Genomic DNA, 6,450 nt, shown 5'->3' on the forward strand with positions numbered 1-6,450 from the left:
CGAAGGGACATGCAGCAGATCCACACACGACGAGGCTCACTGGAGTACAATACGACATAGGCAGGAAAATACTGTTCCCGCCCGGGATCGAACCGGGGACCTTCTGCGTGTGAAGCAGACGTGATAACCGCTACACTACGGAAACGACGGACACGCTCAGTCCCTCCTTGTGCACTCGAATACGCCTCAGCCTTTCTCTCGTCCGCGCATGCACACACCATAGTTCTTTTGACAGCCTGAAACCCATCGCAGCCGAGGGCTCAAGAAGTCTTCGGGGTGCCCGAGAGGGTGTCTGCCGTAGCACCCCTAACGAGATAGCGGCGTTTCGCGCAGTCGTTATTGCAAGTCACATCAGCAAAAACAATCACCTCCTTAGCAGCAGGCAGTGCGCGCCCAGCGGCAGCTCTACATGAAGGTACCAATAGCCCAGGAAGGCCGCCGACCGCGGGAATTCGCGCCGCCTCCATCCCGCCAGCCTACACGAGACTTCCAGAGCACCCTGGAAGACATCGAGGGACTGGAGTAACTGGCATGCGACGTGTCACAGGGCTCGTTGGTCTAGGGGTATGATTCCTGCTTAGGGTGCAGGAGGTCCCGGGTTCAAATCCCGGACGAGCCCTAGCGTTTTGTGCAAACTGATCGCACGTCAGTGGCTGAGTCAGCGCAAAAAGCTCGCCGCCAATATCAAATGAATTTCTTATTTGATGTGAGCAATTGACACTCTGGTCCGACGCGTGAAGGCAGTTACGAAGGTTTCGGGTACAGATGGTAGCAGATGCATGTTAGTAAGTCTCGCTTAAAGTGATGAAAAAGTGTTTCCGCTCGGGATCGAACCGGGGACCTTCTGCGTGTTAGGCAGACGTGATAACCGCTACACCACGGAAACTGCTTATGTGCACCTTACTTCATAGACAACTTGTAGTGATGTTGCCATCGTAACTAAAAAATTCAATAAATGTGGTACTTGCAAAACGAAGGGACATGCAGCAGATCCACACACGACGAGGCTCACTGGAGTACAATACGACATAGGCAGGAAAATACTGTTCCCGCCCGGGATCGAACCGGGTACCTTCTGCGTGTGAAGCAGACGTGATAACCGCTACACTACGGAAACGACGGACACGCTCAGTCCCTCCTTGTGCACTCGAATACGCCTCAGCCTTTCTCTCGTCCGCGCATGCACACACCATAGTTCTTTTGACAGCCTGAAACCCATCGCAGCCGAGGGCTCAAGAAGTCTTCGGGGTGCCCGAGAGGGTGTCTGCCGTAGCACCCCTAACGAGATAGCGGCGTTTCGCGCAGTCGTTATTGCAAGTCACATCAGCAAAAACAATCACCTCCTTAGCAGCAGGCAGTGCGCGCCCAGCGGCAGCTCTACATGAAGGTACCAATAGCCCAGGAAGGCCGCCGACCGCGGGAATTCGCGCCGCCTCCATCCCGCCAGCCTACACGAGACTTCCAGAGCACCCTGGAAGACATCGAGGGACTGGAGTAACTGGCATGCGACGTGTCACAGGGCTCGTTGGTCTAGGGGTATGATTCCTGCTTAGGGTGCAGGAGGTCCCGGGTTCAAATCCCGGACGAGCCCTAGCGTTTTGTGCAAACTGATCGCACGTCAGTGGCTGAGTCAGCGCAAAAAGCTCGCCGCCAATATCAAATGAATTTCTTATTTGATGTGAGCAATTGACACTCTGGTCCGACGCGTGAAGGCAGTTACGAAGGTTTCGGGTACAGATGGTAGCAGATGCATGTTAGTAAGTCTCGCTTAAAGTGATGAAAAAGTGTTTCCGCCCGGGATCGAACCGGGGACCTTCTGCGTGTTAGGCAGACGTGATAACCGCTACACCACGGAAACTGCTTATGTGCACCTTACTTCATAGACAACTTGTAGTGATGTTGCCATCGTAACTAAAAAATTCAATAAATGTGGTACTTGCAAAACGAAGGGACATGCAGCAGATCCACACACGACGAGGCTCACTGGAGTACAATACGACATAGGCAGGAAAATACTGTTCCCGCCCGGGATCGAACCGGGGACCTTCTGCGTGTGAAGCAGACGTGATAACCGCTACACTACGGAAACGACGGACACGCTCAGTCCCTCCTTGTGCACTCGAATACGCCTCAGCCTTTCTCTCGTCCGCGCATGCACACACCATAGTTCTTTTGACAGCCTGAAACCCATCGCAGCCGAGGGCTCAAGAAGTCTTCGGGGTGCCCGAGAGGGTGTCTGCCGTAGCACCCCTAACGAGATAGCGGCGTTTCGCGCAGTCGTTATTGCAAGTCACATCAGCAAAAACAATCACCTCCTTAGCAGCAGGCAGTGCGCGCCCAGCGGCAGCTCTACATGAAGGTACCAATAGCCCAGGAAGGCCGCCGACCGCGGGAATTCGCGCCGCCTCCATCCCGCCAGCCTACACGAGACTTCCAGAGCACCCTGGAAGACATCGAGGGACTGGAGTAACTGGCATGCGACGTGTCACAGGGCTCGTTGGTCTAGGGGTATGATTCCTGCTTAGGGTGCAGGAGGTCCCGGGTTCAAATCCCGGACGAGCCCTAGCGTTTTGTGCAAACTGATCGCACGTCAGTGGCTGAGTCAGCGCAAAAAGCTCGCCGCCAATATCAAATGAATTTCTTATTTGATGTGAGCAATTGACACTCTGGTCCGACGCGTGAAGGCAGTTACGAAGGTTTCGGGTACAGATGGTAGCAGATGCATGTTAGTAAGTCTCGCTTAAAGTGATGAAAAAGTGTTTCCGCCCGGGATCGAACCGGGGACCTTCTGCGTGTTAGGCAGACGTGATAACCGCTACACCACGGAAACTGCTTATGTGCACCTTACTTCATAGACAACTTGTAGTGATGTTGCCATCGTAACTAAAAAATTCAATAAATGTGGTACTTGCAAAACGAAGGGACATGCAGCAGATCCACACACGACGAGGCTCACTGGAGTACAATACGACATAGGCAGGAAAATACTGTTCCCGCCCGGGATCGAACCGGGGACCTTCTGCGTGTGAAGCAGACGTGATAACCGCTACACTACGGAAACGACGGACACGCTCAGTCCCTCCTTGTGCACTCGAATACGCCTCAGCCTTTCTCTCGTCCGCGCATGCACACACCATAGTTCTTTTGACAGCCTGAAACCCATCGCAGCCGAGGGCTCAAGAAGTCTTCGGGGTGCCCGAGAGGGTGTCTGCCGTAGCACCCCTAACGAGATAGCGGCGTTTCGCGCAGTCGTTATTGCAAGTCACATCAGCAAAAACAATCACCTCCTTAGCAGCAGGCAGTGCGCGCCCAGCGGCAGCTCTACATGAAGGTACCAATAGCCCAGGAAGGCCGCCGACCGCGGGAATTCGCGCCGCCTCCATCCCGCCAGCCTACACGAGACTTCCAGAGCACCCTGGAAGACATCGAGGGACTGGAGTAACTGGCATGCGACGTGTCACAGGGCTCGTTGGTCTAGGGGTATGATTCCTGCTTAGGGTGCAGGAGGTCCCGGGTTCAAATCCCGGACGAGCCCTAGCGTTTTGTGCAAACTGATCGCACGTCAGTGGCTGAGTCAGCGCAAAAAGCTCGCCGCCAATATCAAATGAATTTCTTATTTGATGTGAGCAATTGACACTCTGGTCCGACGCGTGAAGGCAGTTACGAAGGTTTCGGGTACAGATGGTAGCAGATGCATGTTAGTAAGTCTCGCTTAAAGTGATGAAAAAGTGTTTCCGCCCGGGATCGAACCGGGGACCTTCTGCGTGTTAGGCAGACGTGATAACCGCTACACCACGGAAACTGCTTATGTGCACCTTACTTCATAGACAACTTGTAGTGATGTTGCCATCGTAACTAAAAAATTCAATAAATGTGGTACTTGCAAGACGAAGGGACATGCAGCAGATCCACACACGACGAGGCTCACTGGAGTACAATACGACATAGGCAGGAAAATACTGTTCCCGCCCGGGATCGAACCGGGGACCTTCTGCGTGTGAAGCAGACGTGATAACCGCTACACTACGGAAACGACGGACACGCTCAGTCCCTCCTTGTGCACTCGAATACGCCTCAGCCTTTCTCTCGTCCGCGCATGCACACACCATAGTTCTTTTGACAGCCTGAAACCCATCGCAGCCGAGGGCTCAAGAAGTCTTCGGGGTGCCCGAGAGGGTGTCTGCCGTAGCACCCCTAACGAGATAGCGGCGTTTCGCGCAGTCGTTATTGCAAGTCACATCAGCAAAAACAATCACCTCCTTAGCAGCAGGCAGTGCGCGCCCAGCGGCAGCTCTACATGAAGGTACCAATAGCCCAGGAAGGCCGCCGACCGCGGGAATTCGCGCCGCCTCCATCCCGCCAGCCTACACGAGACTTCCAGAGCACCCTGGAAGACATCGAGGGACTGGAGTAACTGGCATGCGACGTGTCACAGGGCTCGTTGGTCTAGGGGTATGATTCCTGCTTAGGGTGCAGGAGGTCCCGGGTTCAAATCCCGGACGAGCCCTAGCGTTTTGTGCAAACTGATCGCACGTCAGTGGCTGAGTCAGCGCAAAAAGCTCGCCGCCAATATCAAATGAATTTCTTATTTGATGTGAGCAATTGACACTCTGGTCCGACGCGTGAAGGCAGTTACGAAGGTTTCGGGTACAGATGGTAGCAGATGCATGTTAGTAAGTCTCGCTTAAAGTGATGAAAAAGTGTTTCCGCCCGGGATCGAACCGGGGACCTTCTGCGTGTTAGGCAGACGTGATAACCGCTACACCACGGAAACTGCTTATGTGCACCTTACTTCATAGACAACTTGTAGTGATGTTGCCATCGTAACTAAAAAATTCAATAAATGTGGTACTTGCAAAACGAAGGGACATGCAGCAGATCCACACACGACGAGGCTCACTGGAGTACAATACGACATAGGCAGGAAAATACTGTTCCCGCCCGGGATCGAACCGGGGACCTTCTGCGTGTGAAGCAGACGTGATAACCGCTACACTACGGAAACGACGGACACGCTCAGTCCCTCCTTGTGCACTCGAATACGCCTCAGCCTTTCTCTCGTCCGCGCATGCACACACCATAGTTCTTTTGACAGCCTGAAACCCATCGCAGCCGAGGGCTCAAGAAGTCTTCGGGGTGCCCGAGAGGGTGTCTGCCGTAGCACCCCTAACGAGATAGCGGCGTTTCGCGCAGTCGTTATTGCAAGTCACATCAGCAAAAACAATCACCTCCTTAGCAGCAGGCAGTGCGCGCCCAGCGGCAGCTCTACATGAAGGTACCAATAGCCCAGGAAGGCCGCCGACCGCGGGAATTCGCGCCGCCTCCATCCCGCCAGCCTACACGAGACTTCCAGAGCACCCTGGAAGACATCGAGGGACTGGAGTAACTGGCATGCGACGTGTCACAGGGCTCGTTGGTCTAGGGGTATGATTCCTGCTTAGGGTGCAGGAGGTCCCGGGTTCAAATCCCGGACGAGCCCTAGCGTTTTGTGCAAACTGATCGCACGTCAGTGGCTGAGTCAGCGCAAAAAGCTCGCCGCCAATATCAAATGAATTTCTTATTTGATGTGAGCAATTGACACTCTGGTCCGACGCGTGAAGGCAGTTACGAAGGTTTCGGGTACAGATGGTAGCAGATGCATGTTAGTAAGTCTCGCTTAAAGTGATGAAAAAGTGTTTCCGCCCGGGATCGAACCGGGGACCTTCTGCGTGTTAGGCAGACGTGATAACCGCTACACCACGGAAACTGCTTATGTGCACCTTACTTCATAGACAACTTGTAGTGATGTTGCCATCGTAACTAAAAAATTCAATAAATGTGGTACTTGCAAAACGAAGGGACATGCAGCAGATCCACACACGACGAGGCTCACTGGAGTACAATACGACATAGGCAGGAAAATACTGTTCCCGCCCGGGATCGAACCGGGGACCTTCTGCGTGTGAAGCAGACGTGATAACCGCTACACTACGGAAACGACGGACACGCTCAGTCCCTCCTTGTGCACTCGAATACGCCTCAGCCTTTCTCTCGTCCGCGCATGCACACACCATAGTTCTTTTGACAGCCTGAAACCCATCGCAGCCGAGGGCTCAAGAAGTCTTCGGGGTGCCCGAGAGGGTGTCTGCCGTAGCACCCCTAACGAGATAGCGGCGTTTCGCGCAGTCGTTATTGCAAGTCACATCAGCAAAAACAATCACCTCCTTAGCAGCAGGCAGTGCGCGCCCAGCGGCAGCTCTACATGAAGGTACCAATAGCCCAGGAAGGCCGCCGACCGCGGGAATTCGCGCCGCCTCCATCCCGCCAGCCTACACGAGACTTCCAGAGCACCCTGGAAGACATCGAGGGACTGGAGTAACTGGCATGCGACGTGTCACAGGGCTCGTTGGTCTAGGGGTATGATTCCTGCTTAGGGTGCAGGAGGTCCCGGGTTCAAATCCCGGACGAGCC

The 6,450-nt window shown here is 54.1% G+C and overlaps 20 non-coding genes across 20 annotated transcripts; 7 read left to right on the forward strand and 13 right to left on the reverse strand.

Annotated features, from left to right (window-relative positions):
• Positions 1-72: 72 nt before the first annotated feature.
• Positions 73-145, reverse strand: Trnav-cac (transfer RNA valine (anticodon CAC)). The gene has a single exon. It is a non-coding gene; the product is annotated as a tRNA-Val (tRNA).
• Positions 146-547: 402 nt separating this feature from the next.
• On the forward strand, positions 548-619 carry Trnap-agg (transfer RNA proline (anticodon AGG)). Its single transcript has one exon. It is a non-coding gene; the product is annotated as a tRNA-Pro (tRNA).
• Positions 620-813: 194 nt separating this feature from the next.
• Positions 814-886, reverse strand: Trnav-aac (transfer RNA valine (anticodon AAC)). Its single transcript has one exon. It is a non-coding gene; the product is annotated as a tRNA-Val (tRNA).
• A 158-nt stretch (positions 887-1,044) lies between these two features.
• Positions 1,045-1,117, reverse strand: Trnav-cac (transfer RNA valine (anticodon CAC)). The gene has a single exon. It is a non-coding gene; the product is annotated as a tRNA-Val (tRNA).
• Positions 1,118-1,519: 402 nt separating this feature from the next.
• On the forward strand, positions 1,520-1,591 carry Trnap-agg (transfer RNA proline (anticodon AGG)). Its single transcript has one exon. It is a non-coding gene; the product is annotated as a tRNA-Pro (tRNA).
• A 194-nt stretch (positions 1,592-1,785) lies between these two features.
• Positions 1,786-1,858, reverse strand: Trnav-aac (transfer RNA valine (anticodon AAC)). The gene has a single exon. It is a non-coding gene; the product is annotated as a tRNA-Val (tRNA).
• A 158-nt stretch (positions 1,859-2,016) lies between these two features.
• Trnav-cac (transfer RNA valine (anticodon CAC)) lies at positions 2,017-2,089 on the reverse strand. The gene has a single exon. It is a non-coding gene; the product is annotated as a tRNA-Val (tRNA).
• A 402-nt stretch (positions 2,090-2,491) lies between these two features.
• Positions 2,492-2,563, forward strand: Trnap-agg (transfer RNA proline (anticodon AGG)). Its single transcript has one exon. It is a non-coding gene; the product is annotated as a tRNA-Pro (tRNA).
• Positions 2,564-2,757: 194 nt separating this feature from the next.
• On the reverse strand, positions 2,758-2,830 carry Trnav-aac (transfer RNA valine (anticodon AAC)). Its single transcript has one exon. It is a non-coding gene; the product is annotated as a tRNA-Val (tRNA).
• Positions 2,831-2,988: 158 nt separating this feature from the next.
• On the reverse strand, positions 2,989-3,061 carry Trnav-cac (transfer RNA valine (anticodon CAC)). The gene has a single exon. It is a non-coding gene; the product is annotated as a tRNA-Val (tRNA).
• A 402-nt stretch (positions 3,062-3,463) lies between these two features.
• Positions 3,464-3,535, forward strand: Trnap-agg (transfer RNA proline (anticodon AGG)). Its single transcript has one exon. It is a non-coding gene; the product is annotated as a tRNA-Pro (tRNA).
• A 194-nt stretch (positions 3,536-3,729) lies between these two features.
• Positions 3,730-3,802, reverse strand: Trnav-aac (transfer RNA valine (anticodon AAC)). Its single transcript has one exon. It is a non-coding gene; the product is annotated as a tRNA-Val (tRNA).
• A 158-nt stretch (positions 3,803-3,960) lies between these two features.
• On the reverse strand, positions 3,961-4,033 carry Trnav-cac (transfer RNA valine (anticodon CAC)). Its single transcript has one exon. It is a non-coding gene; the product is annotated as a tRNA-Val (tRNA).
• A 402-nt stretch (positions 4,034-4,435) lies between these two features.
• On the forward strand, positions 4,436-4,507 carry Trnap-agg (transfer RNA proline (anticodon AGG)). Its single transcript has one exon. It is a non-coding gene; the product is annotated as a tRNA-Pro (tRNA).
• A 194-nt stretch (positions 4,508-4,701) lies between these two features.
• Trnav-aac (transfer RNA valine (anticodon AAC)) lies at positions 4,702-4,774 on the reverse strand. The gene has a single exon. It is a non-coding gene; the product is annotated as a tRNA-Val (tRNA).
• A 158-nt stretch (positions 4,775-4,932) lies between these two features.
• On the reverse strand, positions 4,933-5,005 carry Trnav-cac (transfer RNA valine (anticodon CAC)). Its single transcript has one exon. It is a non-coding gene; the product is annotated as a tRNA-Val (tRNA).
• A 402-nt stretch (positions 5,006-5,407) lies between these two features.
• On the forward strand, positions 5,408-5,479 carry Trnap-agg (transfer RNA proline (anticodon AGG)). Its single transcript has one exon. It is a non-coding gene; the product is annotated as a tRNA-Pro (tRNA).
• A 194-nt stretch (positions 5,480-5,673) lies between these two features.
• On the reverse strand, positions 5,674-5,746 carry Trnav-aac (transfer RNA valine (anticodon AAC)). The gene has a single exon. It is a non-coding gene; the product is annotated as a tRNA-Val (tRNA).
• A 158-nt stretch (positions 5,747-5,904) lies between these two features.
• On the reverse strand, positions 5,905-5,977 carry Trnav-cac (transfer RNA valine (anticodon CAC)). Its single transcript has one exon. It is a non-coding gene; the product is annotated as a tRNA-Val (tRNA).
• Positions 5,978-6,379: 402 nt separating this feature from the next.
• On the forward strand, positions 6,380-6,450 carry Trnap-agg (transfer RNA proline (anticodon AGG)). The gene has a single exon. It is a non-coding gene; the product is annotated as a tRNA-Pro (tRNA).

This window comes from Schistocerca cancellata, chromosome 2 (genome assembly GCF_023864275.1).
Source record: "Schistocerca cancellata isolate TAMUIC-IGC-003103 chromosome 2, iqSchCanc2.1, whole genome shotgun sequence".
Lineage (NCBI taxonomy): Eukaryota > Metazoa > Arthropoda > Insecta > Orthoptera > Acrididae > Schistocerca > Schistocerca cancellata.